The following is a 19,683-nucleotide window of genomic DNA, read 5'->3' as shown; positions in this document are numbered from 1 at the left end:
TTCATTTCCTCCCCTTGTGTTCGTGTCGCTCGCCCATAAATGCGAATCATTGTTTCCCTCACGTACAGGATTCGCTCCTTGGCATTCCACATCAATCTGAAAAGTTGTGAAAAGTGAATTACGTCCGTGCACCCTTTCTTTATCGTCCACTTTCAATATCCTCTCTACTTGTATCCGACTCTCTGTGTAGAATGGGGAGGGAGCTGATCTCCCTATGTAAACAGGTCACGCTGCAAGCGCACCTCATCGCCACAAGCAGCTCGATTTGACCTCTCCGTTCACATTACTGCAGATTGCTGAGAACATTTGAAGCCGATCCAGTTGACAAACTGACAACTATTTTGCTACTTGCACCACAAACGATGACAAACCATTCCAAATCGTACGGGTGGCATTGTGGCTCAGTGGTTAGTACGGCTGCCTCGTGGCACCAGGGAGCTGAAGTGAGTTCCAGCCTCGGGCGATCGTCTGTGTGAATAATCTTTACGTGCAGACATAGCCACTAAAGCAGGTTGCTTCCGTATAGTAGTTTGCGAAGAAACAAACAGAGATGGGGGTTTCACTCTATTCAGGAAACAGACCAAAGCCATTTCTTTCTTGTTCAAGAAAATATTCGGATAAATTTGATGCGTCGGTGGGTGTGGGGAAGGGATTGTGGGGGCTGATCTGATAGCCATTTGACATTGGCTGAGTTATGGGATCCCACAACCTGATTTGACTGTGTTAAAAATCCCAAAACACCAGGTTACAGCTCAACGGGGTTATTTGGAAGTACAGCAGTCACCACCACCCCCGCCGTACCATCGGTGGGATACGTTCCAAGACCGACCGCAGAAGACCGAAACGGCGGATAGGGGCAAACCCATTCATTTAAATTGGAAAGTTACCTTCCTGGCAGCCCCCTGGTTCCAGAATGTTCCCTGTATCACGTTCGGGCCGCGGATATGGGGGTTACCCTGTCCTGGCTTTCAGCGTGCTGCACCTTCGTCAGGTAACTGCAGAGCAGGATCATAAGACAGAAAACTGGTAACAAAAGATTGATAGTTTCATGCAACTGAAAAGACAATAGATGGAACAATCACTGCAATCAACACAGCAAACTAGCAAAGGCAAGAGATTCACATTCCATTAACCTGCTTTTGAACTTGGCTAGTAGGCATTGGCTGCACCATTCCTGGAAACACTGCAATACCAGGCTGATACATGGAGGGGACAGAGCAAGCCCTTAAGCCATCTCCCTGCTCCAAAAATCCATTTAATACAAACACTCCCACGTTCGGGAGATATCAGCGATTAAACTGATAAGAACAGAAACTACACATATTCCGAGCCAAAAGGCCGAGAAGCGATAGCACATTAATACTCCAACGGTGGGGGTCATATTTGCCGACTATCCTTTCCATCAGTTTGATGATATTCAAAGTTCGTTTATTCCCTTACCGTGTACCTTCCAAGATTTCCGACCAGATCGGAAGATCACTTTGCAGCAGTCGCTGTGCTTTCCCCGTGGTTTTCTGTCCATCTGTTACCTAGCCGCGTAGATCGCGCTGACGACCAATCAGATGGCACGGGCCGGAGCCGCCATGGAAGCGCACGTCAGGTCGACTGCAGAGAGGTTTCTCCCGCTGATCGGGGACAGCAGCAGGGTCATTCTCCCGCTGATCGGGGACAGCAGCAGCAGCGGCGGCGGCAGGGTCATTTCCCCGGCATCTACAAGATTCACCAGAATTCCTCGGGCAGCAACCTTCCAAACCCATGGCCAACACAGCCTTGAGGGATGACGGCAGCAGATCCGTGGGAACACCACCATTCGCAAGTTCTTTCCCGAGGCACTCGCTGTCCTGAATTGCAAATATATCGTTGTTCCTCCGGTGTCACTGGGTCAAAATCTGGAATCCCCGCCCAAACAGCATCGCGGGGCTACCGACAGCACATGGACTGCAGCGGTTCGATGAGCAGCTCACCACCAGGGTGATCTCGGGATGGGCAAGAAATGTTGGCCTTGACAGAAAGATCCTATTCATTTCCTCCCCTTGTGTTCGTGTCGCTCGCCCATAAATGCGAATCATTGTTTCCCTCACGTACAGGATTCGCTCCTTGGCATTCCACATCAATCTGAAAAGTTGTGAAAAGTGAATTACGTCCGTGCACCCTTTCTTTATCGTCCACTTTCAATATCCTCTCTACTTGTATCCGACTCTCTGTGTAGAATGGGGAGGGAGCTGATCTCCCTATGTAAACAGGTCACGCTGCAAGCGCACCTCATCGCCACAAGCAGCTCGATTTGACCTCTCCGTTCACATTACTGCAGATTGCTGAGAACATTTGAAGCCGATCCAGTTGACAAACTGACAACTATTTTGCTACTTGCACCACAAACGATGACAAACCATTCCAAATCGTACGGGTGGCATTGTGGCTCAGTGGTTAGTACGGCTGCCTCGTGGCACCAGGGAGCTGAAGTGAGTTCCAGCCTCGGGCGATCGTCTGTGTGAATAATCTTTACGTGCAGACATAGCCACTAAAGCAGGTTGCTTCCGTATAGTAGTTTGCGAAGAAACAAACAGAGATGGGGGTTTCACTCTATTCAGGAAACAGACCAAAGCCATTTCTTTCTTGTTCAAGAAAATATTCGGATAAATTTGATGCGTCGGTGGGTGTGGGGAAGGGATTGTGGGGGCTGATCTGATAGCCATTTGACATTGGCTGAGTTATGGGATCCCACAACCTGATTTGACTGTGTTAAAAATCCCACAACACCAGGTTACAGCTCAACGGGGTTATTTGGAAGTACAGCAGTCACCACCACCCCCGCCGTACCATCGGTGGGATACGTTCCAAGACCGACCGCAGAAGACCGAAACGGCGGATAGGGGCAAACCCATTCATTTAAATTGGAAAGTTACCTTCCTGGCAGCCCCCTGGTTCCAGAATGTTCCCTGTAGCACGTTCGGGCCGCGGATATGGGGGTTACCCTGTCCTGGCTTTCAGCGTGCTGCACCTTCGTCAGGTAACTGCAGAGCAGGATCATAAGACAGAAAACTGGTAACAAAAGATGATAGTTTCATGCAACTGAAAAGACAATAGATGGAACAATCACTGCAATCAACACGGCAAACTAGCAAAGGCAAGAGATTCACATTCCATTAACCTGCTTTTGAACTTGGCTAGTAGGCATTGGCTGCACCATTCCTGGAAACACTGCAATACCAGGCTGATACATGGAGGGGACAGAGCAAGCCCTTAAGCCATCTCCCTGCTCCAAAAATCCATTTAATACAAACACTCCCACGTTCGGGAGATATCAGCGATTAAACTGATAAGAACAGAAACTACACATATTCCAAGCCAAAAGGCCGAGAAGCGATAGCACATTAATACTCCAACGGTGGGGGTCATATTTGCCGACTATCCTTTCCATCAGTTTGATGATATTCAAAGTTCGTTTATTCCCTTACCGTGTACCTTCCAAGATTTCCGACCAGATCGGAAGATCACTTTGCAGCAGTCGCTGTGCTTTCCCCGTGGTTTTCTGTCCATCTGTTACCTAGCCGCGTAGATCGCGCTGACGACCAATCAGATGGCACGGGCCGGAGCCGCCATGGAAGCGCACGTCAGGTCGACTGCAGAGAGGTTTCTCCCGCTGATCGGGGACAGCAGCAGGGTCATTCTCCCGGTGATCGGGGACAGCAGCAGCGGCGGCGGCGGCGGCAGGGTCATTTCCCCGGCATCTACAAGATTCACCAGAATTCCTCGGGCAGCAACCTTCCAAACCCATGGCCAACACAGCCTTGAGGGATGACGGCAGCAGATCCGTGGGAACACCACCATTCGCAAGTTCTTTCCCGAGGCACTCGCTGTCCTGAATTGCAAATATATCGTTGTTCCTCCGGTGTCACTGGGTCAAAATCTGGAATCCCCGCCCAAACAGCATCGCGGGGCTACCGACAGCACATGGACTGCAGCGGTTCGATGAGCAGCTCACCACCAGGGTGATCTCGGGATGGGCAAGAAATGTTGGCCTTGACAGAAAGATCCTATTCATTTCCTCCCCTTGTGTTCGTGTCGCTCGCCCATAAATGCGAATCATTGTTTCCCTCACGTACAGGATTCGCTCCTTGGCATTCCACATCAATCTGAAAAGTTGTGAAAAGTGAATTACGTCCGTGCACCCTTTCTTTATCGTCCACTTTCAATATCCTCTCTACTTGTATCCGACTCTCTGTGTAGAATGGGGAGGGAGCTGATCTCCCTATGTAAACAGGTCACGCTGCAAGCGCACCTCATCGCCACAAGCAGCTCGATTTGACCTCTCCGTTCACATTACTGCAGATTGCTGAGAACATTTGAAGCCGATCCAGTTGACAAACTGACAACTATTTTGCTACTTGCACCACAAACGATGACAAACCATTCCAAATCGTACGGGTGGCATTGTGGCTCAGTGGTTAGTACGGCTGCCTCGTGGCACCAGGGAGCTGAAGTGAGTTCCAGCCTCGGGCGATCGTCTGTGTGAATAATCTTTACGTGCAGACATAGCCACTAAAGCAGGTTGCTTCCGTATAGTAGTTTGCGAAGAAACAAACAGAGATGGGGGTTTCACTCTATTCAGGAAACAGACCAAAGCCATTTCTTTCTTGTTCAAGAAAATATTCGGATAAATTTGATGCGTCGGTGGGTGTGGGGAAGGGATTGTGGGGGCTGATCTGATAGCCATTTGACATTGGCTGAGTTATGGGATCCCACAACCTGATTTGACTGTGTTAAAAATCCCAAAACACCAGGTTACAGCTCAACGGGGTTATTTGGAAGTACAGCAGTCACCACCACCCCCGCCGTACCATCGGTGGGATACGTTCCAAGACCGACCGCAGAAGACCGAAACGGCGGATAGGGGCAAACCCATTCATTTAAATTGGAAAGTTACCTTCCTGGCAGCCCCCTGGTTCCAGAATGTTCCCTGTATCACGTTCGGGCCGCGGATATGGGGGTTACCCTGTCCTGGCTTTCAGCGTGCTGCACCTTCGTCAGGTAACTGCAGAGCAGGATCATAAGACAGAAAACTGGTAACAAAAGATTGATAGTTTCATGCAACTGAAAAGACAATAGATGGAACAATCACTGCAATCAACACAGCAAACTAGCAAAGGCAAGAGATTCACATTCCATTAACCTGCTTTTGAACTTGGCTAGTAGGCATTGGCTGCACCATTCCTGGAAACACTGCAATACCAGGCTGATACATGGAGGGGACAGAGCAAGCCCTTAAGCCATCTCCCTGCTCCAAAAATCCATTTAATACAAACACTCCCACGTTCGGGAGATATCAGCGATTAAACTGATAAGAACAGAAACTACACATATTCCGAGCCAAAAGGCCGAGAAGCGATAGCACATTAATACTCCAACGGTGGGGGTCATATTTGCCGACTATCCTTTCCATCAGTTTGATGATATTCAAAGTTCGTTTATTCCCTTACCGTGTACCTTCCAAGATTTCCGACCAGATCGGAAGATCACTTTGCAGCAGTCGCTGTGCTTTCCCCGTGGTTTTCTGTCCATCTGTTACCTAGCCGCGTAGATCGCGCTGACGACCAATCAGATGGCACGGGCCGGAGCCGCCATGGAAGCGCACGTCAGGTCGACTGCAGAGAGGTTTCTCCCGCTGATCGGGGACAGCAGCAGGGTCATTCTCCCGCTGATCGGGGACAGCAGCAGCAGCGGCGGCGGCAGGGTCATTTCCCCGGCATCTACAAGATTCACCAGAATTCCTCGGGCAGCAACCTTCCAAACCCATGGCCAACACAGCCTTGAGGGATGACGGCAGCAGATCCGTGGGAACACCACCATTCGCAAGTTCTTTCCCGAGGCACTCGCTGTCCTGAATTGCAAATATATCGTTGTTCCTCCGGTGTCACTGGGTCAAAATCTGGAATCCCCGCCCAAACAGCATCGCGGGGCTACCGACAGCACATGGACTGCAGCGGTTCGATGAGCAGCTCACCACCAGGGTGATCTCGGGATGGGCAAGAAATGTTGGCCTTGACAGAAAGATCCTATTCATTTCCTCCCCTTGTGTTCGTGTCGCTCGCCCATAAATGCGAATCATTGTTTCCCTCACGTACAGGATTCGCTCCTTGGCATTCCACATCAATCTGAAAAGTTGTGAAAAGTGAATTACGTCCGTGCACCCTTTCTTTATCGTCCACTTTCAATATCCTCTCTACTTGTATCCGACTCTCTGTGTAGAATGGGGAGGGAGCTGATCTCCCTATGTAAACAGGTCACGCTGCAAGCGCACCTCATCGCCACAAGCAGCTCGATTTGACCTCTCCGTTCACATTACTGCAGATTGCTGAGAACATTTGAAGCCGATCCAGTTGACAAACTGACAACTATTTTGCTACTTGCACCACAAACGATGACAAACCATTCCAAATCGTACGGGTGGCATTGTGGCTCAGTGGTTAGTACGGCTGCCTCGTGGCACCAGGGAGCTGAAGTGAGTTCCAGCCTCGGGCGATCGTCTGTGTGAATAATCTTTACGTGCAGACATAGCCACTAAAGCAGGTTGCTTCCGTATAGTAGTTTGCGAAGAAACAAACAGAGATGGGGGTTTCACTCTATTCAGGAAACAGACCAAAGCCATTTCTTTCTTGTTCAAGAAAATATTCGGATAAATTTGATGCGTCGGTGGGTGTGGGGAAGGGATTGTGGGGGCTGATCTGATAGCCATTTGACATTGGCTGAGTTATGGGATCCCACAACCTGATTTGACTGTGTTAAAAATCCCACAACACCAGGTTACAGCTCAACGGGGTTATTTGGAAGTACAGCAGTCACCACCACCCCCGCCGTACCATCGGTGGGATACGTTCCAAGACCGACCGCAGAAGACCGAAACGGCGGATAGGGGCAAACCCATTCATTTAAATTGGAAAGTTACCTTCCTGGCAGCCCCCTGGTTCCAGAATGTTCCCTGTAGCACGTTCGGGCCGCGGATATGGGGGTTACCCTGTCCTGGCTTTCAGCGTGCTGCACCTTCGTCAGGTAACTGCAGAGCAGGATCATAAGACAGAAAACTGGTAACAAAAGATGATAGTTTCATGCAACTGAAAAGACAATAGATGGAACAATCACTGCAATCAACACGGCAAACTAGCAAAGGCAAGAGATTCACATTCCATTAACCTGCTTTTGAACTTGGCTAGTAGGCATTGGCTGCACCATTCCTGGAAACACTGCAATACCAGGCTGATACATGGAGGGGACAGAGCAAGCCCTTAAGCCATCTCCCTGCTCCAAAAATCCATTTAATACAAACACTCCCACGTTCGGGAGATATCAGCGATTAAACTGATAAGAACAGAAACTACACATATTCCAAGCCAAAAGGCCGAGAAGCGATAGCACATTAATACTCCAACGGTGGGGGTCATATTTGCCGACTATCCTTTCCATCAGTTTGATGATATTCAAAGTTCGTTTATTCCCTTACCGTGTACCTTCCAAGATTTCCGACCAGATCGGAAGATCACTTTGCAGCAGTCGCTGTGCTTTCCCCGTGGTTTTCTGTCCATCTGTTACCTAGCCGCGTAGATCGCGCTGACGACCAATCAGATGGCACGGGCCGGAGCCGCCATGGAAGCGCACGTCAGGTCGACTGCAGAGAGGTTTCTCCCGCTGATCGGGGACAGCAGCAGGGTCATTCTCCCGGTGATCGGGGACAGCAGCAGCGGCGGCGGCGGCGGCAGGGTCATTTCCCCGGCATCTACAAGATTCACCAGAATTCCTCGGGCAGCAACCTTCCAAACCCATGGCCAACACAGCCTTGAGGGATGACGGCAGCAGATCCGTGGGAACACCACCATTCGCAAGTTCTTTCCCGAGGCACTCGCTGTCCTGAATTGCAAATATATCGTTGTTCCTCCGGTGTCACTGGGTCAAAATCTGGAATCCCCGCCCAAACAGCATCGCGGGGCTACCGACAGCACATGGACTGCAGCGGTTCGATGAGCAGCTCACCACCAGGGTGATCTCGGGATGGGCAAGAAATGTTGGCCTTGACAGAAAGATCCTATTCATTTCCTCCCCTTGTGTTCGTGTCGCTCGCCCATAAATGCGAATCATTGTTTCCCTCACGTACAGGATTCGCTCCTTGGCATTCCACATCAATCTGAAAAGTTGTGAAAAGTGAATTACGTCCGTGCACCCTTTCTTTATCGTCCACTTTCAATATCCTCTCTACTTGTATCCGACTCTCTGTGTAGAATGGGGAGGGAGCTGATCTCCCTATGTAAACAGGTCACGCTGCAAGCGCACCTCATCGCCACAAGCAGCTCGATTTGACCTCTCCGTTCACATTACTGCAGATTGCTGAGAACATTTGAAGCCGATCCAGTTGACAAACTGACAACTATTTTGCTACTTGCACCACAAACGATGACAAACCATTCCAAATCGTACGGGTGGCATTGTGGCTCAGTGGTTAGTACGGCTGCCTCGTGGCACCAGGGAGCTGAAGTGAGTTCCAGCCTCGGGCGATCGTCTGTGTGAATAATCTTTACGTGCAGACATAGCCACTAAAGCAGGTTGCTTCCGTATAGTAGTTTGCGAAGAAACAAACAGAGATGGGGGTTTCACTCTATTCAGGAAACAGACCAAAGCCATTTCTTTCTTGTTCAAGAAAATATTCGGATAAATTTGATGCGTCGGTGGGTGTGGGGAAGGGGTTGTGGGGGCTGATCTGATAGCCATTTGACATTGGCTGAGTTATGGGATCCCACAACCTGATTTGACTGTGTTAAAAATCCCACAACACCAGGTTACAGGCCAACGGGGTTATTTGGAAGTACAGCAGTCACCACCACCCCCGCCGTACCATCGGTGGGATACGTTCCAAGACCGACCGCAGAAGACCGAAACGGCGGATAGGGGCAAACCCATTCATTTAAATTGGAAAGTTACCTTCCTGGCAGCCCCCTGGTTCCAGAATGTTCCCTGTAGCACGTTCGGGCCGCGGATAGAGGGGTTACCCTGTCCTGGCTTTCAGCGTGCTGCACCTTCGTCAGGTAACTGCAGAGCAGGATCATAAGACAGAAAACTGGTAACAAAAGATGATAGTTTCATGCAACTGAAAAGACAAGAGATGGAACAATCACTGCAATCAACACGGCAAACTAGCAAAGGCAAGAGATTCACATTCCATTAACCTGCTTTTGAACTTGGCTAGTAGGCATTGGCTGCACCATTCCTGGAAACACTGCAATACCAGGCTGATACATGGAGGGGACAGAGCAAGCCCTTAAGCCATCTCCCTGCTCCAAAAATCCATTTAATACAAACACTCCCACGTTCGGGAGATATCAGCGATTAAACTGATAAGAACAGAAACTACACATATTCCGAGCCAAAAGGCCGAGAAGCGATACCACATCAATACTCCAACGGTGGGGGTCATATTTGCCGACTATCCTTTCCATCAGTTTGATGATATTCAAAGTTCGTTTATTCCCTTACCGTGTCCCTTCCAAGATTTCCGACCAGATCGGAAGATCACTTTGCAGCAGTCGCTGTGCTTTCCCCGTGGTTTTCTGTCCATCTGTTACCTAGCCGCGTAGATCGCGCTGACGACCAATCAGATGGCACGGGCCGGAGCCGCCATGGAAGCGCACGTCAGGTCGACTGCAGAGAGGTTTCTCCCGCTGATCGGGGACAACAGCAGGGTCATTCTCCCGGTGATCGGGGACAGCAGCAGCGGCGGCGGCGGCGGCAGGGTCATTTCCCCGGCATCTACAAGATTCACCAGAATTCCTCAGGCAGCAACCTTCCAAACCCATGGCCAACACAGCCTTGAGGGATGACGGCAGCAGATCCGTGGGAACACCACCATTCGCAAGTTCTTTCCCGAGGCACTCGCTGTCCTGAATTGCAAATATATCGTTGTTCCTCCGGTGTCACTGGGTCAAAATCTGGAATCCCCGCCCAAACAGCATCGCGGGGCTACCGACAGCACATGGACTGCAGCGGTTCGAGAGAGCAGCTCACCACCAGGGTGATCTCGGGATGGGCAAGAAATGTTGGCCTTGACAGAAAGATCCTATTCATTTCCTCCCCTTGTGTTCGTGTCGCTTGCCCATTGATGCGAATCATTGTTTCCCTCACGTACAGGATTCGCTCCTTGGCATTCCACATCAATCTGAAAAGTTGTGAAAAGTGAATTACGTCCGTGCACCCTTTCTTTATCGTCCACTTTCAATATCCTCTCTACTTGTATCCGACTCTCTGTGTAGAATGGGGAGGGAGCTGATCTCCCTATGTAAACAGGTCACGCTGCAAGTGCACCTCATCGCCACAAGCAGCTCGATTTGACCTCTCCGTTCACATTACTGCAGATTGCGGAGAACATTTGAAGCCGATCCAGTTGACAAACTGACAACTATTTTGCTACTTGCACCACAAATGATGACAAACCATTCCAAATCGTACGGGTGGCACGGTGGCTCAGTGGTTAGTACGGCTGCCTCGTGGCACCAGGGAGCTGAAGTGAGTTCCAGCCTCGGGCGATCGTCTGTGTGAATAATCTTTACGTGCAGGCATAGCCACTAAAGCAGGTTGCTTCCGCGTAGTAGTTTGCGAAGAAACAAACAGAGATGGGGGTTTCACTCTATTCAGGAAACAGACCAAAGCCATTTCTTTCTTGTTCAAGAAAATATTCGGATAAATTTGATGCGTCGGTGGGTGTGGGGAAGGGATTGTGGGGGCTGATCTGATAGCCATTTGACATTGGCTGAGTTATGGGATCCCACAACCTGATTTGACTGTGTTAAAAATCCCACAACACCAGGTTACAGCTCAACGGGGTTATTTGGAAGTACAGCAGTCACCACCACCCCCGCCGTACCATCGGTGGGATACGTTCCAAGACCGACCGCAGAAGACCGAAACGGCGGATAGGGGCAAACCCATTCATTTAAATTGGAAAGTTACCTTCCTGGCAGCCCCCTGGTTCCAGAATGTTCCCTGTAGCACGTTCGGGCCGCGGATATGGGGGTTACCCTGTCCTGGCTTTCAGCGTGCTGCACCTTCGTCAGGTAACTGCAGAGCAGGATCATAAGACAGAAAACTGGTAACAAAAGATGATAGTTTCATGCAACTGAAAAGACAATAGATGGAACAATCACTGCAATCAACACGGCAAACTAGCAAAGGCAAGAGATTCACATTCCATTAACCTGCTTTTGAACTTGGCTAGTAGGCATTGGCTGCACCATTCCTGGAAACACTGCAATACCAGGCTGATACATGGAGGGGACAGAGCAAGCCCTTAAGCCATCTCCCTGCTCCAAAAATCCATTTAATACAAACACTCCCACGTTCGGGAGATATCAGCGATTAAACTGATAAGAACAGAAACTACACATATTCCAAGCCAAAAGGCCGAGAAGCGATAGCACATTAATACTCCAACGGTGGGGGTCATATTTGCCGACTATCCTTTCCATCAGCTTGATGATATTCAAAGTTCGTTTATTCCCTTACCGTGTACCTTCCAAGATTTCCGACCAGATCGGAAGATCACTTTGCAGCAGTCGCTGTGCTTTCCCCGTGGTTTTCTGTCCATCTGTTACCTAGCCGCGCAGATCGCGCTGACGACCAATCAGATGGCACGGGCCGGAGCCGCCATGGAAGCGCACGTCAGGTCGACTGCAGAGAGGTTTCTCCCGCTGATCGGGGACAGCAGCAGGGTCATTCTCCCGCTGATCGGGGACAGCAGCAGCAGCGGCGGCGGCAGGGTCATTTCCCCGGCATCTACAAGATTCACCAGAATTCCTCGGGCAGCAACCTTCCAAACCCATGGCCAACACAGCCTTGAGGGATGACGGCAGCAGATCCGTGGGAACACCACCATTCGCAAGTTCTTTCCCGAGGCACTCGCTGTCCTGAATTGCAAATATATCGTTGTTCCTCCGGTGTCACTGGGTCAAAATCTGGAATCCCCGCCCAAACAGCATCGCGGGGCTACCGACAGCACATGGACTGCAGCGGTTCGATGAGCAGCTCACCACCAGGGTGATCTCGGGATGGGCAAGAAATGTTGGCCTTGACAGAAAGATCCTATTCATTTCCTCCCCTTGTGTTCGTGTCGCTCGCCCATAAATGCGAATCATTGTTTCCCTCACGTACAGGATTCGCTCCTTGGCATTCCACATCAATCTGAAAAGTTGTGAAAAGTGAATTACGTCCGTGCACCCTTTCTTTATCGTCCACTTTCAATATCCTCTCTACTTGTATCCGACTCTCTGTGTAGAATGGGGAGGGAGCTGATCTCCCTATGTAAACAGGTCACGCTGCAAGCGCACCTCATCGCCACAAGCAGCTCGATTTGACCTCTCCGTTCACATTACTGCAGATTGCTGAGAACATTTGAAGCCGATCCAGTTGACAAACTGACAACTATTTTGCTACTTGCACCACAAACGATGACAAACCATTCCAAATCGTACGGGTGGCATTGTGGCTCAGTGGTTAGTACGGCTGCCTCGTGGCACCAGGGAGCTGAAGTGAGTTCCAGCCTCGGGCGATCGTCTGTGTGAATAATCTTTACGTGCAGACATAGCCACTAAAGCAGGTTGCTTCCGTATAGTAGTTTGCGAAGAAACAAACAGAGATGGGGGTTTCACTCTATTCAGGAAACAGACCAAAGCCATTTCTTTCTTGTTCAAGAAAATATTCGGATAAATTTGATGCGTCGGTGGGTGTGGGGAAGGGGTTGTGGGGGCTGATCTGATAGCCATTTGACATTGGCTGAGTTATGGGATCCCACAACCTGATTTGACTGTGTTAAAAATCCCACAACACCAGGTTACAGGCCAACGGGGTTATTTGGAAGTACAGCAGTCACCACCACCCCCGCCGTACCATCGGTGGGATACGTTCCAAGACCGACCGCAGAAGACCGAAACGGCGGATAGGGGCAAACCCATTCATTTAAATTGGAAAGTTACCTTCCTGGCAGCCCCCTGGTTCCAGAATGTTCCCTGTAGCACGTTCGGGCCGCGGATAGAGGGGTTACCCTGTCCTGGCTTTCAGCGTGCTGCACCTTCGTCAGGTAACTGCAGAGCAGGATCATAAGACAGAAAACTGGTAACAAAAGATGATAGTTTCATGCAACTGAAAAGACAAGAGATGGAACAATCACTGCAATCAACACGGCAAACTAGCAAAGGCAAGAGATTCACATTCCATTAACCTGCTTTTGAACTTGGCTAGTAGGCATTGGCTGCACCATTCCTGGAAACACTGCAATACCAGGCTGATACATGGAGGGGACAGAGCAAGCCCTTAAGCCATCTCCCTGCTCCAAAAATCCATTTAATACAAACACTCCCACGTTCGGGAGATATCAGCGATTAAACTGATAAGAACAGAAACTACACATATTCCGAGCCAAAAGGCCGAGAAGCGATACCACATCAATACTCCAACGGTGGGGGTCATATTTGCCGACTATCCTTTCCATCAGTTTGATGATATTCAAAGTTCGTTTATTCCCTTACCGTGTCCCTTCCAAGATTTCCGACCAGATCGGAAGATCACTTTGCAGCAGTCGCTGTGCTTTCCCCGTGGTTTTCTGTCCATCTGTTACCTAGCCGCGTAGATCGCGCTGACGACCAATCAGATGGCACGGGCCGGAGCCGCCATGGAAGCGCACGTCAGGTCGACTGCAGAGAGGTTTCTCCCGCTGATCGGGGACAACAGCAGGGTCATTCTCCCGGTGATCGGGGACAGCAGCAGCGGCGGCGGCGGCGGCAGGGTCATTTCCCCGGCATCTACAAGATTCACCAGAATTCCTCAGGCAGCAACCTTCCAAACCCATGGCCAACACAGCCTTGAGGGATGACGGCAGCAGATCCGTGGGAACACCACCATTCGCAAGTTCTTTCCCGAGGCACTCGCTGTCCTGAATTGCAAATATATCGTTGTTCCTCCGGTGTCACTGGGTCAAAATCTGGAATCCCCGCCCAAACAGCATCGCGGGGCTACCGACAGCACATGGACTGCAGCGGTTCGAGAGAGCAGCTCACCACCAGGGTGATCTCGGGATGGGCAAGAAATGTTGGCCTTGACAGAAAGATCCTATTCATTTCCTCCCCTTGTGTTCGTGTCGCTTGCCCATTGATGCGAATCATTGTTTCCCTCACGTACAGGATTCGCTCCTTGGCATTCCACATCAATCTGAAAAGTTGTGAAAAGTGAATTACGTCCGTGCACCCTTTCTTTATCGTCCACTTTCAATATCCTCTCTACTTGTATCCGACTCTCTGTGTAGAATGGGGAGGGAGCTGATCTCCCTATGTAAACAGGTCACGCTGCAAGTGCACCTCATCGCCACAAGCAGCTCGATTTGACCTCTCCGTTCACATTACTGCAGATTGCGGAGAACATTTGAAGCCGATCCAGTTGACAAACTGACAACTATTTTGCTACTTGCACCACAAATGATGACAAACCATTCCAAATCGTACGGGTGGCACGGTGGCTCAGTGGTTAGTACGGCTGCCTCGTGGCACCAGGGAGCTGAAGTGAGTTCCAGCCTCGGGCGATCGTCTGTGTGAATAATCTTTACGTGCAGGCATAGCCACTAAAGCAGGTTGCTTCCGCGTAGTAGTTTGCGAAGAAACAAACAGAGATGGGGGTTTCACTCTATTCAGGAAACAGACCAAAGCCATTTCTTTCTTGTTCAAGAAAATATTCGGATAAATTTGATGCGTCGGTGGGTGTGGGGAAGGGATTGTGGGGGCTGATCTGATAGCCATTTGACATTGGCTGAGTTATGGGATCCCACAACCTGATTTGACTGTGTTAAAAATCCCACAACACCAGGTTACAGCTCAACGGGGTTATTTGGAAGTACAGCAGTCACCACCACCCCCGCCGTACCATCGGTGGGATACGTTCCAAGACCGACCGCAGAAGACCGAAACGGCGGATAGGGGCAAACCCATTCATTTAAATTGGAAAGTTACCTTCCTGGCAGCCCCCTGGTTCCAGAATGTTCCCTGTAGCACGTTCGGGCCGCGGATATGGGGGTTACCCTGTCCTGGCTTTCAGCGTGCTGCACCTTCGTCAGGTAACTGCAGAGCAGGATCATAAGACAGAAAACTGGTAACAAAAGATGATAGTTTCATGCAACTGAAAAGACAATAGATGGAACAATCACTGCAATCAACACGGCAAACTAGCAAAGGCAAGAGATTCACATTCCATTAACCTGCTTTTGAACTTGGCTAGTAGGCATTGGCTGCACCATTCCTGGAAACACTGCAATACCAGGCTGATACATGGAGGGGACAGAGCAAGCCCTTAAGCCATCTCCCTGCTCCAAAAATCCATTTAATACAAACACTCCCACGTTCGGGAGATATCAGCGATTAAACTGATAAGAACAGAAACTACACATATTCCAAGCCAAAAGGCCGAGAAGCGATAGCACATTAATACTCCAACGGTGGGGGTCATATTTGCCGACTATCCTTTCCATCAGCTTGATGATATTCAAAGTTCGTTTATTCCCTTACCGTGTACCTTCCAAGATTTCCGACCAGATCGGAAGATCACTTTGCAGCAGTCGCTGTGCTTTCCCCGTGGTTTTCTGTCCATCTGTTACCTAGCCGCGCAGATCGCGCTGACGACCAATCAGATGGCACGGGCCGGAGCCGCCATGGAAGCGCACGTCAGGTCGACTGCAGAGAGGTTTCTCCCGCTGATCGGGGACAGCAGCAGGGTCATTCTCCCGCTGATCGGGGACAGCAGCAGCAGCGGCGGCGGCAGGGTCATTTCCCCGGCATCTACAAGATTCACCAGAATTCCTCGGGCAGCAACCTTCCAAACCCATGGCCAACACAGCCTTGAGGGATGACGGCAGCAGATCCGTGGGAACACCACCATTCGCAAGTTCTTTCCCGAGGCACTCGCTGTCCTGAATTGCAAATATATCGTTGTTCCTCCGGTGTCACTGGGTCAAAATCTGGAATCCCCGCCCAAACAGCATCGCGGGGCTACCGACAGCACATGGACTGCAGCGGTTCGATGAGCAGCTCACCACCAGGGTGATCTCGGGATGGGCAAGAAATGTTGGCCTTGACAGAAAGATCCTATTCATTTCCTCCCCTTGTGTTCGTGTCGCTCGCCCATAAATGCGAATCATTGTTTCCCTCACGTACAGGATTCGCTCCTTGGCATTCCACATCAATCTGAAAAGTTGTGAAAAGTGAATTACGTCCGTGCACCCTTTCTTTATCGTCCACTTTCAATATCCTCTCTACTTGTATCCGACTCTCTGTGTAGAATGGGGAGGGAGCTGATCTCCCTATGTAAACAGGTCACGCTGCAAGCGCACCTCATCGCCACAAGCAGCTCGATTTGACCTCTCCGTTCACATTACTGCAGATTGCTGAGAACATTTGAAGCCGATCCAGTTGACAAACTGACAACTATTTTGCTACTTGCACCACAAACGATGACAAACCATTCCAAATCGTACGGGTGGCATTGTGGCTCAGTGGTTAGTACGGCTGCCTCGTGGCACCAGGGAGCTGAAGTGAGTTCCAGCCTCGGGCGATCGTCTGTGTGAATAATCTTTACGTGCAGACATAGCCACTAAAGCAGGTTGCTTCCGTATAGTAGTTTGCGAAGAAACAAACAGAGATGGGGGTTTCACTCTATTCAGGAAACAGACCAAAGCCATTTCTTTCTTGTTCAAGAAAATATTCGGATAAATTTGATGCGTCGGTGGGTGTGGGGAAGGGATTGTGGGGGCTGATCTGATAGCCATTTGACATTGGCTGAGTTATGGGATCCCACAACCTGATTTGACTGTGTTAAAAATCCCACAACACCAGGTTACAGCTCAACGGGGTTATTTGGAAGTACAGCAGTCACCACCACCCCCGCCGTACCATCGGTGGGATACGTTCCAAGACCGACCGCAGAAGACCGAAACGGCGGATAGGGGCAAACCCATTCATTTAAATTGGAAAGTTACCTTCCTGGCAGCCCCCTGGTTCCAGAATGTTCCCTGTAGCACGTTCGGGCCGCGGATATGGGGGTTACCCTGTCCTGGCTTTCAGCGTGCTGCACCTTCGTCAGGTAACTGCAGAGCAGGATCATAAGACAGAAAACTGGTAACAAAAGATGATAGTTTCATGCAACTGAAAAGACAATAGATGGAACAATCACTGCAATCAACACGGCAAACTAGCAAAGGCAAGAGATTCACATTCCATTAACCTGCTTTTGAACTTGGCTAGTAGGCATTGGCTGCACCATTCCTGGAAACACTGCAATACCAGGCTGATACATGGAGGGGACAGAGCAAGCCCTTAAGCCATCTCCCTGCTCCAAAAATCCATTTAATACAAACACTCCCACGTTCGGGAGATATCAGCGATTAAACTGATAAGAACAGAAACTACACATATTCCAAGCCAAAAGGCCGAGAAGCGATAGCACATTAATACTCCAACGGTGGGGGTCATATTTGCCGACTATCCTTTCCATCAGCTTGATGATATTCAAAGTTCGTTTATTCCCTTACCGTGTACCTTCCAAGATTTCCGACCAGATCGGAAGATCACTTTGCAGCAGTCGCTGTGCTTTCCCCGTGGTTTTCTGTCCATCTGTTACCTAGCCGCGCAGATCGCGCTGACGACCAATCAGATGGCACGGGCCGGAGCCGCCATGGAAGCGCACGTCAGGTCGACTGCAGAGAGGTTTCTCCCGCTGATCGGGGACAGCAGCAGGGTCATTCTCCCGCTGATCGGGGACAGCAGCAGCAGCGGCGGCGGCAGGGTCATTTCCCCGGCATCTACAAGATTCACCAGAATTCCTCGGGCAGCAACCTTCCAAACCCATGGCCAACACAGCCTTGAGGGATGACGGCAGCAGATCCGTGGGAACACCACCATTCGCAAGTTCTTTCCCGAGGCACTCGCTGTCCTGAATTGCAAATATATCGTTGTTCCTCCGGTGTCACTGGGTCAAAATCTGGAATCCCCGCCCAAACAGCATCGCGGGGCTACCGACAGCACATGGACTGCAGCGGTTCGATGAGCAGCTCACCACCAGGGTGATCTCGGGATGGGCAAGAAATGTTGGCCTTGACAGAAAGATCCTATTCATTTCCTCCCCTTGTGTTCGTGTCGCTTGCCCATTGATGCGAATCATTGTTTCCCTCACGTACAGGATTCGCTCCTTGGCATTCCACATCAATCTGAAAAGTTGTGAAAAGTGAATTACGTCCGTGCACCCTTTCTTTATCGTCCACTTTCAATATCCTCTCTACTTGTATCCGACTCTCTGTGTAGAATGGGGAGGGAGCTGATCTCCCTATGTAAACAGGTCACGCTGCAAGTGCACCTCATCGCCACAAGCAGCTCGATTTGACCTCTCCGTTCACATTACTGCAGATTGCTGAGAACATTTGAAGCCGATCCAGTTGACAAACTGACAACTATTTTGCTACTTGCACCACAAATGATGACAAACCATTCCAAATCGTACGGGTGGCACGGTGGCTCAGTGGTTAGTACGGCTGCCTCGTGGCACCAGGGAGCTGAAGTGAGTTCCAGCCTCGGGCGATCGTCTGTGTGAATAATCTTTACGTGCAGGCATAGCCACTAAAGCAGGTTGCTTCCGCGTAGTAGTTTGCGAAGAAACAAACAGAGATGGGGGTTTCACTCTATTCAGGAAACAGACCAAAGCCATTTCTTTCTTGTTCAAGAAAATATTCGGATAAATTTGATGCGTCGGTGGGTGTGGGGAAGGGGTTGTGGGGGCTGATCTGATAGCCATTTGACATTGGCTGAGTTATGGGATCCCACAACCTGATTTGACTGTGTTAAAAATCCCACAACACCAGGTTACAGGCCAACGGGGTTATTTGGAAGTACAGCAGTCACCACCACCCCCGCCGTACCATCGGTGGGATACGTTCCAAGACCGACCGCAGAAGACCGAAACGGCGGATAGGGGCAAACCCATTCATTTAAATTGGAAAGTTACCTTCCTGGCAGCCCCCTGGTTCCAGAATGTTCCCTGTAGCACGTTCGGGCCGCGGATAGAGGGGTTACCCTGTCCTGGCTTTCAGCGTGCTGCACCTTCGTCAGGTAACTGCAGAGCAGGATCATAAGACAGAAAACTGGTAACAAAAGATGATAGTTTCATGCAACTGAAAAGACAAGAGATGGAACAATCACTGCAATCAACACGGCAAACTAGCAAAGGCAAGAGATTCACATTCCATTAACCTGCTTTTGAACTTGGCTAGTAGGCATTGGCTGCACCATTCCTGGAAACACTGCAATACCAGGCTGATACATGGAGGGGACAGAGCAAGCCCTTAAGCCATCTCCCTGCTCCAAAAATCCATTTAATACAAACACTCCCACGTTCGGGAGATATCAGCGATTAAACTGATAAGAACAGAAACTACACATATTCCGAGCCAAAAGGCCGAGAAGCGATACCACATCAATACTCCAACGGTGGGGGTCATATTTGCCGACTATCCTTTCCATCAGTTTGATGATATTCAAAGTTCGTTTATTCCCTTACCGTGTCCCTTCCAAGATTTCCGACCAGATCGGAAGATCACTTTGCAGCAGTCGCAGTGCTTTCCCC

At 50.0% G+C, this 19,683-nt stretch overlaps 10 non-coding genes across 10 annotated transcripts; all 10 read right to left on the bottom strand.

The window, feature by feature from the left end:
- Nucleotides 1-1,158: 1,158 nt before the first annotated feature.
- On the bottom strand, nucleotides 1,159-1,350 carry LOC148141364 (U2 spliceosomal RNA). The gene has a single exon (XR_015752666.1). It is a non-coding gene; the product is annotated as a U2 spliceosomal RNA (small nuclear RNA).
- A 1,826-nt stretch (nucleotides 1,351-3,176) lies between these two features.
- On the bottom strand, nucleotides 3,177-3,368 carry LOC148141363 (U2 spliceosomal RNA). The gene has a single exon (XR_015752599.1). It is a non-coding gene; the product is annotated as a U2 spliceosomal RNA (small nuclear RNA).
- Nucleotides 3,369-5,198: 1,830 nt separating this feature from the next.
- On the bottom strand, nucleotides 5,199-5,390 carry LOC148141362 (U2 spliceosomal RNA). Its single transcript, XR_015752665.1, has one exon. It is a non-coding gene; the product is annotated as a U2 spliceosomal RNA (small nuclear RNA).
- Nucleotides 5,391-7,216: 1,826 nt separating this feature from the next.
- On the bottom strand, nucleotides 7,217-7,408 carry LOC148141361 (U2 spliceosomal RNA). The gene has a single exon (XR_015752598.1). It is a non-coding gene; the product is annotated as a U2 spliceosomal RNA (small nuclear RNA).
- Nucleotides 7,409-9,237: 1,829 nt separating this feature from the next.
- Nucleotides 9,238-9,429, bottom strand: LOC148141360 (U2 spliceosomal RNA). The gene has a single exon (XR_015752664.1). It is a non-coding gene; the product is annotated as a U2 spliceosomal RNA (small nuclear RNA).
- Nucleotides 9,430-11,259: 1,830 nt separating this feature from the next.
- LOC148141359 (U2 spliceosomal RNA) lies at nucleotides 11,260-11,451 on the bottom strand. Its single transcript, XR_015752597.1, has one exon. It is a non-coding gene; the product is annotated as a U2 spliceosomal RNA (small nuclear RNA).
- Nucleotides 11,452-13,277: 1,826 nt separating this feature from the next.
- Nucleotides 13,278-13,469, bottom strand: LOC148141358 (U2 spliceosomal RNA). Its single transcript, XR_015752663.1, has one exon. It is a non-coding gene; the product is annotated as a U2 spliceosomal RNA (small nuclear RNA).
- A 1,830-nt stretch (nucleotides 13,470-15,299) lies between these two features.
- LOC148141357 (U2 spliceosomal RNA) lies at nucleotides 15,300-15,491 on the bottom strand. The gene has a single exon (XR_015752596.1). It is a non-coding gene; the product is annotated as a U2 spliceosomal RNA (small nuclear RNA).
- Nucleotides 15,492-17,317: 1,826 nt separating this feature from the next.
- LOC148141356 (U2 spliceosomal RNA) lies at nucleotides 17,318-17,509 on the bottom strand. The gene has a single exon (XR_015752595.1). It is a non-coding gene; the product is annotated as a U2 spliceosomal RNA (small nuclear RNA).
- A 1,826-nt stretch (nucleotides 17,510-19,335) lies between these two features.
- On the bottom strand, nucleotides 19,336-19,527 carry LOC148141355 (U2 spliceosomal RNA). The gene has a single exon (XR_015752662.1). It is a non-coding gene; the product is annotated as a U2 spliceosomal RNA (small nuclear RNA).
- Between the last annotated feature and the right edge of the window lie 156 nt (nucleotides 19,528-19,683).

This window comes from Chiloscyllium plagiosum, unplaced genomic scaffold (assembly GCF_037043375.1).
Source record: "Chiloscyllium plagiosum isolate Xiang-an unplaced genomic scaffold, Cpla_swu_hap1 HiC_scaffold_33, whole genome shotgun sequence".
Lineage (NCBI taxonomy): Eukaryota > Metazoa > Chordata > Chondrichthyes > Orectolobiformes > Hemiscylliidae > Chiloscyllium > Chiloscyllium plagiosum.
Note: the sequence above shows the minus strand (reverse complement) of the source record. Positions and strands in the feature narration are given on the sequence as shown.